Source organism: Podarcis bocagei, assembly GCF_964188305.1.
Source record: "Podarcis bocagei genome assembly, chromosome: 13".
Lineage (NCBI taxonomy): Eukaryota > Metazoa > Chordata > Lepidosauria > Squamata > Lacertidae > Podarcis > Podarcis bocagei.
The window spans coordinates 50,098,551-50,113,513 of NC_138138.1; the positions used below are offsets into that span (position 1 = coordinate 50,098,551).

The following is a 14,963-nucleotide window of genomic DNA, read 5'->3' on the forward strand; positions in this document are numbered from 1 at the left end:
CCAAGGTTATCCCCAATGGTAGAAGCACATAGATACAGAAAGAAACATATTTTCAGCATTTTGTTTTATTTATTGACTCCAAACAACAAATGGGAATGAAATGTACTGACACCCCAATCCTCAAAAAAGTTGTGTTCTGCATGAGGAAGATCCCGGGTTCAAGTCCCAGCATCTCTAGGTAGAACTCGGAAAGGACTCCTATCTGAAATTCTGGAGAGCCAGCTGCTGGTGTTTAGGGTAGACAATACTAAGCTAGATGCACTAATGGACCGACTCAGCTTCCTAAGTACAGTGGTACCTCGCAAAATGAATGCCTCGCAAGACAAAAAACTCGCAAGACGAATGCCTCGCAAGACAAAAAACTCGCAAGACGAATGCCTCGCAAGACGAATGCCTCGCAAGACGAAAAACTCGCAAGACGAAAGAGTTTTTGGTTTTTTGAGTTGCGTCGCAAGACGAATTTCCCTATGGGCTTGCTTCGCAAGACGAAAACGTCTTGCAAGTTTGTTTCCTTTTTCTTAAAACAGTTGTGACTTGACTTCGAGGAGCAACTCGTGCTTCGCAAGACGAAAAATTCGCTAGACGAAAAAACTCGCAGAATTAATTAATTTCGTCTTGCGAGGCACCACTGTACCTGCATTTGTGCCTTGGACTTAAGCTGAATAAAGACATCTCTGCCTTGACCCATCCCTTCCTCTTGCTCTCAGTCGCTCAGTAGATATCACTGGCAAAGATCTAGAGCAGGGAGATTTTTGTAAGTGTCTGTATCATTGTGGGAACTACGCACAGTGATTTCCCTCCATACCAATACCACCGTCAGCCACTGACAGCTCTATGTTTCGCTTTTGAGCTCAAGGAGGTGTCTCACATTGACAGAACATTTTGATCACAATTTGAAAAAGAGCTTCTGCAAAACAAAGAAAAAAACTTTTTATTTAAAATGTACAATCTCTTATTAGACTGGGAAACAAAAGACAAGCTTGTCAAAGCCTCTTTGACACACTGGGCAATAGATATAGGACATAATACAGATTTTAATCTCTGGGGGAAAACTTTGGGTAAACAATTTGAAGTTTACAGCATGTTATTCCTTGAAGGAGAACTACTTGCAAATGATTTGCAGATGGCATTTAACTCCAAGTAGGCTTGCTAAGATGTATAAGACAGAATCAGATAAGTGCTGGAGATGCAATGAGATTGAGGGAATGTTCTTTCATATGTGGTGGACCTGTAAAAGGGTAAAAGAGTTTTGGGAAATAATTCATAATGAATTGGGGGGGGGTATTTAAAAGTACCTTTCCAAAAAAACCAGAGTCCTTTTTGTTGTGGGTAATTCAGAGTGAGATTCCCAGGTGTCAAAAAAGGTTATTTCTGCATGCTACTACTGCGCCCCATGTTTCGTGAGCCCAAAAATGGAAAACAGGCAAGGTCCCAACTAAAGAATAATGGCAACTTAAGCTGCTGGAATGCTGGAATATGTGTATTTAAGTTTTGATGGATGTAATAATGGGATACTGAACTGAACTGGTTTAGTTTATGTAAAATATGCAGGTTTTTATGATACGCAAAATGAACTATAGAGAGAAGAAGGGAAGTCATTGATATTTAAGGCTGTTTAAATGAGTATTTTAAACTGTAAAAGAGAAAACTTCCCAGAATTATTTGGGGAAAGCTACAACTGTTTAAAGTGGCATGATATAGCTTTAAATAACCCGAAGTAATATTTCTGAGTTAGTGGAGTCTGTGACCTGAAGCGTATGTAACCTGAAGCGTATGTAACCCGAGGTACCATTGTATAGTACAGATGGGGCCTAAGATATAAGATATCACCTTTAAAAGGGAAATGCAATGTTGGATGGATGAGAACAGACTAGGAAAATGTGATTAACAAAAAACAAAAACAAAACAAAGCCTTGAGAGCTGGGGAAAGACATGTGACAGGGAAATATGATATCTGACAATACCTGGAGATTAGATTCATTTGAGAGAGAGAGAGAGAGAGAGTCTGCACAATTCAGTAAAAACCTGAAAGGGTTTTGAGTTCACTGTAGACAAAGGTTTGTGATTTCCCTGTGAGGCTTGATCCCATTATCCAGTGCAGTGAATGACTGCATTTTATTTCTATCAGAATTGCCCTTCTTGTTATGTGCCAGCAGGTGGCAGTAATTCATAACAAAAGCATAGTTTATGGCGCTGTATTTCCACAGAGGTCCAGGTAGATTGTGAGTCCATTTGCCCTATTCCCATAGCTGCTTGGAAGTGATGCAAAAGTCCTTGTAGAAGCTCCTATCCATGTCAGCCTGTCCCAAGGCCACCGTGCAGATGACTGCCAACTCTAATGGAGCTTTTGTCACACATGCACCAACTCTTCCCATTTACCTGAGACTGGTCTGCTTTCTCATGCTTCTCTCTAGTAAATCACTGTCCCAATCCTGCCTAAGGTGACCTGGGCGATGCCTCGTAAATGGAGATATATGCACAGAAGTGAACCTTGGCTTCCCTTCCTTTCTTGGAATGTGTTTGTTTCTTTTTATTCATATCGCAGAATCATAGAATTGCACAGTTGGAAGGGACCTTGAGGATCATCTTGTCCAACTCCCTACAGGTAAAAGGTAAAGGACCCCTGGACAGTTAAGTCCAGTCAAAGGCGTCTATGGGGTTGTGGCGCTCATCTCACTTTCAGGCCAAGGGAGCCGGCGTTTGTCCACAGACAACTTTCCAAGTCATGTGGTCAGCATGACTAAACTGCTTCTGGTGCAATGGGACACCGTGACGGAAGCCAGAGCACATGGAAACGCCATTTACCTTCCCGCCAAAGTGGTACCTATTTGTCTACTTGCAGTGGTGTGCTTTTGAACTTCTAGGTTGGCAGGAGCAGGGACAGAGCAACGGGCGCTCACCCTGCCGCAGGGATTTGAACCTCTGACCTTCTGACCGGCAAGCCCAAGAGGCTCAGTGGTTTAGACCACAGCACCACCCACGCCCAATGCAGGGATATGCAGCTGTCCTCATATGGGGATCAAACCTGCAACCTTGGAGTTATCAGCACCACTCTTTAACCAACTGAGCTATCCAGTAACATTGAAATTTTAAAGTTGCATTTTTTATATATATTTCAAGTAAGAGGGTGGGCGAGGGGAGGAGGTATGGGGTGGCATCATGGGAAAGGAGTAAGCGGGCTCTGCCAAGGCAAAGGGTAGGGTAGGTTCAGAGACAACAGGCAGATGTCAGCTGGACAGTGCCAGGAGTCTCCTGAAGTCTGGTACCAGCCCTGATTGTAGCCAACCATGTCACACCCTCCAACATTCCTCAGATGAAAATAAGGACATTTCTCAATCCCCCACAACTAACCCTCCTCAAGCCCACATTCCACTCCTGCCCCCAGAGAGAAATTCATTTCCCCCTCTCCCCCCTTTTGATAATTTTATTTATTTGGTTTTTCAAATTAGAATTTTACAATCACATATCCAACATACAACATAAAAACAAGATTCCAAAGAATCTCTTGGACTTCTCTCCTCCCCTTTGTGGGTCCTATTATTAATCATTTCCTCCTGTGTCTTTTATAATAATCCAGACCTTTTACATCTCTATTATACCCAAAATTCACCATTTCTCTACAAGTGTTATTCCAATCCTGCTGACGGTTTTAACTGTTTACAATGGTTTTTAAGGTAAGTTCTAAATTCCCCCCATTCCTCATTAAAATTTTGGTCTTCCTGATTTCGGATCCTTTTGGATCCTTCCGGTCGTTTCGGCATAGTCCAGCAACTTTTCTCTGGTCGGGTCCAGACAGCATTTCCTATCAGAAGAGGGGCGAGTCCCACTACCTCAATGGGACCCAGCACACACACACACCCTCCACCATCTTGAGAAAATCCCTTAATCCTGATTTTATTTTATTCTTTGGTAGATTTACAAAAAGAAAAACACACACCAATCAATGGGTTTTAGAAAGGGGCAAGATTGGACGTGTGCGCAGCGGCAGAGCAAGCTGATTGGGCAGCGGGAGCGGCGTGCGTGCCCTGCGGCTAGGGGCGGAGCCAGCTGCCGTGGGGGTGGGGGCAGCCAGGGCAGGATACTCCACGGGGCCTCTGAGGAGTCTGCCTGCCTCCTCCCACTTGGCCGCCCTACAACTGAGGGGGAGGCGGCAGGCGGAACGTTTGGGGCAGCGTGGAGCCTGCGGGCGCCCAAGCCACTGCGTCACTCCCAGGAGAGATGTGTGGCTCGGGTGCGCTCAGGGCCCCATGGTGAGTGCCGCCCAGCATTTTGTCATAGCCCTCAGTGGAGACACGCTGGGTGGACTGCCCCCCACCGCAGCCCCCTTTCTCCGCCCCTGTGTGTAGGCACAAAACATTTTTTTAAAGGCTCCTTGCGCTCCGCTCTGCTTCCCCTTTCTTCCTGCCCAGGGCAGCCTTGTCCTCTGCCTGTCCCTCTTCGCCTGCTCTCCAGAATCCACTACAAGCTGCCCAAGGGAGGAGGCCAGCAGCAGTAGCCATGGAGAGGCAACAGGATGGTCCTTTGCTGGCCATCACCACTCCGGACAAGCACAGGCTCATCCTACTCCCTCAGCTTGGCAGTAGCAGCACTGGCAGGGGAAATGGGGACATCCTGGGGTCAAATCAGAAGTCAGGGTGGCTTTCGTAATTCCAGGCGGGACTGTCCCTGGAAAATGGGGACAATTGGAAGGCACACGGTATCAACAGGAACAGAGTGTGCACCCCATGCTTACACTTAGTATTTCCCACAAGATCATTGGACGGTAGGTTTTTGTCAAGGCCTCAGTGACTGTGGATGGGGTGGGAGCCACAGTGCTACGCACCCATACGAAAACCAAGATGGGAAAGCTGCAGATTTGCACAGTGGGCTGGGCCAAAGTTTAGAGGTCTCAACGCAGAGTGAATTGGTTGATGAACTTCCATCTGTCTTTGTGTTGGGTTCTGATTGCCCTTTTTGGTGCAGCCACCTGTTTCCCTTCCCTCTCCCTGTAAATCTTAAATTAACTGTTGGCTTCAAGTCTGTGTTGCTTTTGCTTCCTCCCACCTAATTGGGGAACCTGGTCAATGTCACCAAGGTTGTATGGTCAAACAGGAGGAGCTGGAGGAAATAATGCACGAAGTGATTGTTGGAGTGAATAGTGCAAAAGATACAGAGACCCTTTCCTCTCTATATATGACAGTGCACACTCATTTGCATTCTCCTGGTGTTCTGTCTGTCTGTCTGTCTGTCCATCTCTCTGAGACATCTAGACATTGTTAAAGTACATTGTAAAAGATGCAGTATTTTTCAGCCACCAGGAGTTGAGGTCCAACATCTGAATACTGACAGATGACACTGATGGCATGCATTTGACATATCTAGTTCAATAAAATCACCTGTCATTAGCTTCAGAACACTTCCTGGTTCAGGTACCATGGTTCCATAACATCCCCTCAATTTGAAATGTTGAGTGCCCTGTTTATTCTTAGCTTTTTACTATGCTGAGTGTTAGGAGACCCCTCCCATTCCCCTCACGAAGCTACAAGGAAAGGGAAAGGGAGGGATGTCAAACCACTCTAGGAATTGTATCTCTGTGAGGGAAGAGGTGTCTCCAGACTACTCTCAGCATCTTTAATGAACTACAATTCCCAGGATTCTTTGGGGCAAACAGTGACTGTTTAAAATTGTGTGACCCAGCTTTGAATGTACAGTGCAGACAATGCCTTAGGTACCTACTAGGGGGACGGTGAACATGATTTTCACTGCTCGACAGCTTCAAGAAAAATTCAGAGAGCAAAATGAACCCCTGTATATGAGAGCTCGAACACAGAGGGCACTTCGCGGCACCCATAGAGGAGGTGATGATGATGACTGAGGAAGATGATGATGATGATGATGAGGAAGTGGGAGAGACGGGCGTTTTTTGGGGGGGGGTTGAGTTTCACTCATTATCCAAGAAGCTGGGTTCTATAGCCTCTCTGTAAGGTTTGAAATAAAAAAGGACTGTAAGAAATTTTTCCTTGTCTTTATACTTTCCTGGGCAACCAGCCGGGAGCCGCTGACAGCATCTTGACACCACTGTGGAAGGACGTGTGGATCCAGAATTGGCCTCCACAGTTACTTGAAGACTCACAGTTAAGATCGTGTTCATGGAAGAAGACCTTACTCGGCTACGAGTGATCGCCAAAGAACTATAGTGCAGACAATGCCTTAGAGATGAGGGGCCTCTGGGTTACAGTTAGAAGGGAATTGCGTGTGTAGGTCCCCAGGCCACCCCTCAAATAACTTCACACATAACACGTAATTTTAGTTTTGGTTTTTGGGCACTATTTTGGCCACAACTTTATTAAAATACAAAATCAGTGAGTGGTTGCTTAGACATTGGTTATGACTATCTGTCCCCCCGCCTGGGACAGAACTGACATCCCGAGGTCCGATCGGTAGCCAGTAGAAGAGAAAGTCAAACTTGGGGGTCATTTGAGCTAAGCGTCGGACCCACGCCGCTCACCCCAGCAGCTCCCCGAAAGCTTGCCTGCCCAGTCCTATAACAAGGATTCCCATAACAGGGATTGGGCGGCCCTGGTCCCATAACAGGGATTGGACGAAATCATGGCAAGCCCCAGGATTCCTTTAACGGAATTCCCTTCAGCGCAATAGGAGGGGCAGGCCCAGCCTGACCCCTCCACCACCAGCATATTATAACCAATGCCTAATCGCAACCTTACAAGTTGTGACGAATTGCTGAGCAGTAGGCAAAAACCAAATGGCACAGCCAATCACCAAATGGCAAAATTCCTACTAGGCCCCTGCTCCAAAGCAGACGACCCCATGACAGGCAAAGCAAGGTCAACCGGAAAGAGGGTGGGCGGGCGGGTGATCCGATGCACTCTGCAAAGAGAAAGAGAAACCAGAGTGCACCAATATTTAAAGACTATGGTCCCACCCACCCAATTTGCAACATACAATTTGCCCCAGCAACCCGGTTACCCAATCATGATGCCAGGCAACAACTATTAACCTGCCTGGCAACAAGAGGCCTGGCCTGGTAGCCCACACCGCAACACGTGCTCTCATTTATTGGAGAACACGCTTTGTCATATGGGATGGAGGAGAACAAACCAGGATGATGTGGCAAACAAAATGAATTGTTGATCATTTGATTTTGAACTTTTCTGTTCTTCTCCCAGAATGCCTGGCTCTGAAAAAGAACACTTTTGGCCCTTTCCCAGATGCCAAGGTGCAAACAATATTTAGAGAAAGAGAGAGGATGGAGGGAGGGGTTTCTGCTAATGCAAACAGAAAGATGGGGGTGCGTTTGTCTCTAGTGGTTGGGTATCGACTGGACTATCCATATCACCAGGAACAGAGTGTCGGTTCCACACTCCCACAAGCTCATAGGATGGGATGTTTTTGTCAAGGGTTCAGTCATAGTGGATGGAGTAACAACCACAGTGCTAATCACCCATACAGAAACCCATTTAGAAGTCAAGATAGGAAAACCACAGATCTGCACTTTTGACTAGGGCAAAAGTCTCAGTTCAAACAAACTGGGTGATGAATTTCCATCTGTCTTTCTGTTGTGTTTCTGATTCTCCCTTTGGGTATTGGCAGCCACAGTTGGCCACCTGTGTCTCTCCCTTTCTTTCTCTTCCATTGAATCCAAATTTAACTCTCAGCAGGAAGCCTGTGTTTCATTCTGTTTTCTCTCCCTAGAAACTCACCCATACTTTCACTTGACTTGAATTTTGATTGTGTTGTGTACCAACTAATCCCCCCAGGTTCAAGAGCATTTCTTGTTGCTCCGTGGCTGTGCCTTACGGAAATCTGATCATATCCACTGAATCAAGGCTTGGTTAAGAAAAATATCTCTCTGAATTTTCCACGCATCTAATAAGATCTGATTCAGCAGCCTATTGCGATCACTGTACTGCATAATATAACAAAAACAGTTATTCCCAAAATAACTTTTCTTCTTCTTTTTTCCTTTTGGGAATTATAGGGACAGAACTACCTAAATTGCATAGAAATTTATTTATGTATGCAAGAATGCTACTCGCCCCCAAATGGAAAGAAGCAGAAGTCCTAGCAAAAGAAGAATTGATACAAAAACTTATGGAATATGCAGAAATGGCGAAACTCACCGGAAGAATAAGAAATCAAGATAACAAACTTTTTATAAAAGAATGGAAATGGTTTATTGAATATTTACAGATAAATTGCAAACAGATAGAAACATTATATTATAATAACCTGCAGTTTCATTTTTATATTTAAAGCAGATAATTAAATGAGCAAATTAAATGAATTTGGATATGCAGAAGATATTAAAAAATAAATTTAAGGAACCGCAGAAGCAGGGGGAAGGACGTCAAACTTTGAAATGTTAAAATGTTAATGAAATGTATAAATTTGAAAAGTATTAACAATATAAACAGTAAAGAAAGCATATCAAAAAGTATACAACCAGACTGAACAATTCCCACATTAAATCATAAGATTTAAAAATAAAGATACAATAAATTAATATCAATAACAGCAACAACGTCCACCCACACAATAACAGAAAAACCCTAAACCTAACCCAAGAGTCTGTTCAGCAGCCTCAGCTTTTGTAGCTGGAGTCAGTCCGGGCCCTGCCCACCCAGGCCAGGTGGAAAAATGCATGCAAGACAGAGAGCAGGTCAAAACTCACAGTCAAAATTCACATGTGTATACACAACATATACACAATGGGACTGATTTTTGCTTTCATCTGTGAAAAGTTGGAGGGTATGGATAACCATCACAAAGAAGACAGTGCTTGTCATAGTGTACTGAATCATGTGCATGCCAGTCACTGAACAGATTTGCAAAAGGTTCTGTGAGAAGGCTCAGATGCAAGGAAATCACTCGAGTCTTGGGTGGAATCTAGACACATATAAAAACCGCTCAAAAAATGCTTTTTAAAAAGCTTTAAAAAAAAATACAGTGAGTTTTCCATAAGGCTCACCATCACCATCGTCACGTTGTATATTGCACTTAAAACACACTTAAAACATTTTATTTGCAGCTGTATGGCTGAGTCCTTGCTCTCTGTAGACCCCACCCCTGAGTTCTTTCCTGCACAACAAAATGAGGGGTGCAGAACTGTTGCATTCACAAAGTAAAGGAAGGACTGGACCCTGATTAAAAACAAGACATGAGGCTTTGACTAGCAAGGCTCTCGGAGAAAGTGTGTAAACCACACCCCTCACCAGGCCATTTTATTAGCAAAAGAATCTTTTAAACAGTGCTCGTAAGAACCAATCATATTTCCTCTGAGCATTTCATCAAACCCCACGTGGGGAAAAAGTAACACTACAACACTAATTAGCATGCATATATTTTGGGGTAAATATGTTGAGAACTACAAAGGGGTGGTAAATAAGTTGAGAACTACAAAGGGGTGCATCTGGCAACCCCAGAGCTGAGAAATAAACATGATAAGAAGGATGGCCAGAAAGACCAGATCACTACCACCTTCATGTGAGATCTGTTTCCTGGCTCCAAGATTAACATCTTAAGATATAAGAAAACTACATCAAAGTAACTTGCCCACTATCTTTATGGCACAGGATGCCTGCCTGGCCAAGCAACTGCTGTGTACTGCTGTGTACGTGACGTGAGGAGAGAGAAGTGGGCAGTAGAGTCAAAAGGGCAAGAAAAGGGCATGAATGTAGAATCTTATGGGATTTAATCAGAAATTATCGTCAATATATCAAACCCAGTCAACACAATGCTTTCATCATGGACACGATGGCTTGATGTATATTTTATAATTCCTCATGGTAATCCCATCTGATCCCTACAGAGAATCACTTTGTTTCCTCCATCCCTGACCCCAAACCTTGTTGGCTTATTTTTATCCAATTTAGGACAGTGCTCAAAAAAAAAATGCATATTCAATTCCTTTTTCTTTGGGATAGATCTTTTTTTAAAAAAAAAATTAAGTACTCACAAATGCACAAATGTTGAAGAAGCTAAACTCATGCCTTTTCTTTACACTTTGAAGCATTGTGCATGTTGCTGGCAATATACAAACATGGTGGTGATGAATGAGCAGTAATTTTGGAAGGAGCCTTTGTAAAGTGAGCCTATAATGACCATTTGTTTCCCTCTTGTCTTGCCTCTGCCTCCAACACACAAGCTTGTTACAATTTGTCATTTCTACTGAGCGGAAAAGGAAATGGAGTGTTGAGGCATAAATATGCTTGAGGCATAAATCTACTTTATGCAAATAAATACTCCACACAATTCTAATGTTTTGACATTTCTTCCATACCACCCAAGACAACGAATTCCTTTATTTTGATTCTTACTTATGGTGAGTGTGTAAGGTCTGTGTTACACATCATCTGGGTCTTACTGAGACCCTCCTTACTTCCTATCCTCCCTTTTCCTACCTAGGTGCCTTGTCTGATATCCAACTTGTCCAGTTCGGATCTGGGACAGTGTCTCCAGGAGAGGCCCTCAGCCTCACCTGTACAGTCAGTGAATTCTCTGTTTTGTGTCCTTATTTGCACTGGGTCCAGAAACATTTTTGAAAAGGGCTGGAATGGAAGGGAGCAGTAAACTGGACTAGGTCCAGATGGCACACAAACTATGCCTCGTTTTTACAAGGACAAATCACCATCTCTGCTGATACACCCACCAATTCATTCTCCTTGCAGCCGAAGTCCTTGACAGCTGCAGACACTGAGACATATTTTAGGTAAAGAACCCCTGGACCCCTCAACAACTTTTGTGTCCAAATTTCCACCTTTTGAAATATGGCAACCCTATTTTAGCATGTCCTCCTTCTTAAATAGAGGACAGGACTGAGCTGTCTTCCCTTTATGGAAATTGGTCAGACATACCCTTCCTGTTTAAATAGCAGTGTCCTGTGGTACTCTGAGACCTGAATGGGCCTCCTACAACCTGTACAAAAGACAGAGGAGTGAGTGATTAAAAAGAAATATGAGATCCTTTTGGCTCATTCTTCTGAGCATCTTACCTGGTGGGTATTTTCATCCCTACTTTAAAAAACAGAAAGCTTATTTCAACCATAAGAGCATTTATTTCAGAACTCTATAATTCCTGTCCCTTTTCTGCAGGTATCTTATCCAGTACACAACTGACCCAATCTGGTACAGGAGAAGTGAAGCCTGGAGAGACTGTCAAACTGATTTGCTCTGTCTCAGGTGTCCAAGTCAGTGGTTATTACTGGGGCTGGATCCGACAGCCTCCAGGAAAAAGGATGGAATGGTTGGGTCACATTCGGAGCACTGCATCTGGAGGAACTTCGTACTACAGTCCAGCTTTCAGCAGTCGATCCAGCATCTCCAGGGACACATCCAGAAATGAAGTGTATCTCCAGCTGAGCTCCCTGACATCTGCAGACACAGCAATGTATTATTGTGGAAGGGCGCCACAGTTAAGCAAAGCAATGGAGCATCCATTCAAAAACACATTCCACCATGAATGCCTCTACAGACACCATTAGACCCCTGTTTTGACCAGAGCTCTGACTAGTCTGTTCATACAGCATTCTTGCAGCATTCTTGGAGGGAAGATTTATTGCTCAGGGAATCCCACGGAAGCTATTGAAAACTTGCTTATGTGCATTGCACAGCCCCAGATCTCATTGCCCCATTAATGGTGGATGAGGCCAAAATCTCATCTCACTGAGCATCCTCACTGGGCATTCATCTCACTGAGTGTTATATTGAATCAGGCCAATAGTCCGTCTAGTTCAGTATAGTCTACACTGGCTGGCAGCTGCTCTCCTATCTGTCAGACAAAAGAATTTGAGACAAAAGTCTTCCCTTCCTGACACCCAGTATAGAGAGTAGACATCTAGATAGATCAATGGTCTGACTTGGGATGGGGCAGCTTCAGGGTGAATTCTCGGCACTTGACCTTCCAGTTTGGCAACCCCAGCAGAAGTGCTTCCTTTTCTTATATTCACTTCCTAAATGCAGCACCCACTGACCTTCATGCAAATCTCCAAAGGAAGCTTTTCTGGTTTAAATAGCATTGTCTGATTTTTCACCCTCATTCTATTTTGTTTTGTACATAAGAGAGGAAGAGGAGCAAGTGAGAAGCAAAAATGAAATCTATTATGTTGATTATTGTTGGTCTCTCGGCTGTTTCACCAGGTGAGGATTTATGCATCAGATCTTTTTTTTTAAAGATATTGAACTAATTAAAAAAGTGCACGCCAGATTTAACTCTATATTTCTGCCCCCTTTCTGCAGGTGTCTTATCCAGTACACAGCTGACTCAGACTGGCCCAGCTGAGCTTAAGCCCGGAGAGTCCCTCCAACTGACCTGCACTGTCTCTGGTGTCCAAGTCAGTGGTTATTACTGGAGTTGGAACCGGCAGCCTCCAGGGAAAAGGATGGAATGGTTGGGTTTCATTCAGCACTCAATAAATGGAGGAAATGCCTATTACAACCCAACTTTCAGCAGCCGAGCCAGCATCTCCAGGGACACCTCCAGAAATAAAGTCTACCTCCAGCTGAGCTCCCTGACAGTTGCAGACACTGCAACGTACTTTTGTGCAAAAGCATCACAGTTTGGCAAAGTGGTGGAGCACCCCAGCAAAAACCACACTCTGACTTGAATGTCTACAGGGACACAGCCAGCTCTCCGTTTCGACCAGAACTCCAAATAAATAATCTGCATGGTCTGGATGGAAGATTATTGTTGACAAACACGAGCAAAATACCCACCACCATGGCAAGGAGGGAGAATGAGTTAACAGTACTTTTTTTCAGGCCTGGGCAGGACTTGTCTGAGGCCCCTGGAGGGAGTCTTGTTAGAGGAAAGTTATATACTCAAACCAAAAAGCAGCTGGTCCCTGGAGGCTGACCTCTCCGATGAACGGATGTGGGTGGCGCTGTGGTCTAAACCACTGAGCCTCTTGGGCTTACCGATCAGAAGGCCGATGGTTCGAATCCCCATGACAGGGTGAGCTCTCATTTCTCTGTCCCAGTTCCTGACAACCTGGCAGTTCGAAAGCACGCCAGTGCAAGTAGATAAACAGGTACTGCTGCGGTGGGAAGATAAACAGTGTTTCCGTGCTCTCTGGCTTCCCTCACGATGTTCCATTGCATCAGAAGCAGTTTAGTCATGCTGGCCACATGACCTGGAAACGCCAGCTCCCTCGGCCTGAAAGGGAGATGAGCTCTCAACCCCATACTCGCCTTTGACTAGACTTAACGTTCCAGGGCTCCTTTACTTTTTACCTTTACTTTAACCCTCTGAGATCCGGGGCAAGTATACTCGGCTGTACCTCTTTTCTGTAGGGGCCAACTTATTTTGTCTCATAATATTCTGTGTAAGCTATTGAACATTTTCCTTAGCATGGCACCACCCTTTCATCTCCAGAGCCCCACCCCAGGATCCATTCATTACTCATGCTCAATGTGCATTCATGCAGACATAGAGACACAAAAATCGGCATAAACACAAACTGTTCCACTTTGAGTGCGACATCCCAAATCTACTGAAGTCAGCCCAGCTTCTGTTTTAATTCCCAGATGTCCCTCATCCAATGCCACAGTAAGGCCTCCTCCACCTCCTCAGCTAAGCCCAACACCCTTACCCACTACTCTCTTTCATACACATGTACACCCCTGACTTTTATGCTGTTGCTGACTCCCAGAGAGCACACACACACCCATATTTTGGGGCAGACACAAGAACTTTTGACAGAAAACAAGAGGGAATTCCAGGCTTCTAGCACAACTGCCACTGGGCATCAGTGTGCCCCCTCTCACATATGGAGCAAAAGGCAGCAACAAGGACAGAATATCCTGTCTTTGGGCATTCAATGTGAATTTGGAAATTTGCTATTCTGTCAATGAGATGCATTACTCTGTAATTTTCCTTTCTCTGTGTCTTCAATATTTTATATTTCTCAAAACTCACTGGTACCTGCTTTGATTCCTTTTCAAAAGGAGACAGGCATATTTTCAAGTAAATCACTGTACACTTCTTATGTATGGAGTATTCTAAAATATGTAATGACAGCTACCTTATTTTTGGGAAGACCGTTTGTGTCAATAGAATACTAAATTTGCAGCCTTAGCAACTGTGACCTTCTTTAAACCTCTCTGCTTCTTAAATACAGGACTGGACTAGACTGAGTTCTCTTTATGCAAATCTGCCAAACAGGATGCCTCTGTTTAAATAGTCTTCTCCAATGGTGAGACATGGGCCGGTTGAGTCACTTACATTCTGTATAAAAAACAGAGGAGTGAATAAACAAAAACAAAAACATGCAATCTTTGCTAATTTTCCTCATTGTCCTAAGTGCCTCATCTGGTGAGTATTTATGCTAGCTGTAAAAACAAGAATCTGGAACCCAACCCAGAAAGAATCCATGTTAGAGTTCCAATATTTGCCCTCTTTTTGCAGGTATCTCCTCCAGTCCTCAGCTGACCCAATCTGGCCCTGGAGTTGTGAAGCCAGGCAAGTCCTTCAAACTGACCTGTTCGGTCTCTGGTGCCCAAGTGAGTGGTTATTACTGGGGCTGGATCCGAGAAACTCTAGGGAAAGATCTGGAATGGATGGGTAACATTCGGCCCACATCAGGTGGAGGAAGCAGCTACTACAATTCAGCTTTCAGCAGCCGAAGCACCATCTCTAGGGACACCAACAAAAATGAAGTCTATCTTCAGATGAATTCCCTAACAGCTGCAGACACAGCAGTATATTATTGTGCAGGAGACACAGCAAAGCATGACAACGAATCATCCATGCAAAAAACCAGTAATACACCAGCATTAGAGCAAGGAATGAGGGTGGGTGGAGGGAAGATCTATTGCTCAGAGAATCCCATGAAAGCTATTGAAAACTTGCTTATGTGCATTGCACAGCCCAGATCTCATTGCCCCATTAATGGTGGTTGAGCCCAAAATCTCATCTCACTGAGCATTATATTTAATCAGGCCAATAGTCCATCTAGTTCAGTATAGTCT

At 44.2% G+C, this 14,963-nt stretch overlaps 1 protein-coding gene and 1 long non-coding RNA gene across 3 annotated transcripts in view; both read left to right on the plus strand.

Moving 5' to 3' along the window:
* Window positions 1-14,963, plus strand: part of LOC308571994 (uncharacterized protein) — a 282,420-nt gene that overhangs the window by 154,092 nt on the left and 113,365 nt on the right. The gene's annotated exons all lie outside the window — the stretch shown is intronic.
* Window positions 10,283-14,528, plus strand: LOC308572309. 2 transcript variants are annotated; one of them, XR_014001699.1, is made up of 4 exons: window positions 10,284-10,993; window positions 11,091-12,134; window positions 12,234-14,307; window positions 14,401-14,528. It is a non-coding gene; the product is annotated as an uncharacterized lncRNA (long non-coding RNA). The 2 variants fall into 2 exon arrangements; XR_014001698.1 differs by having other exon boundaries at window positions 10,283-12,134.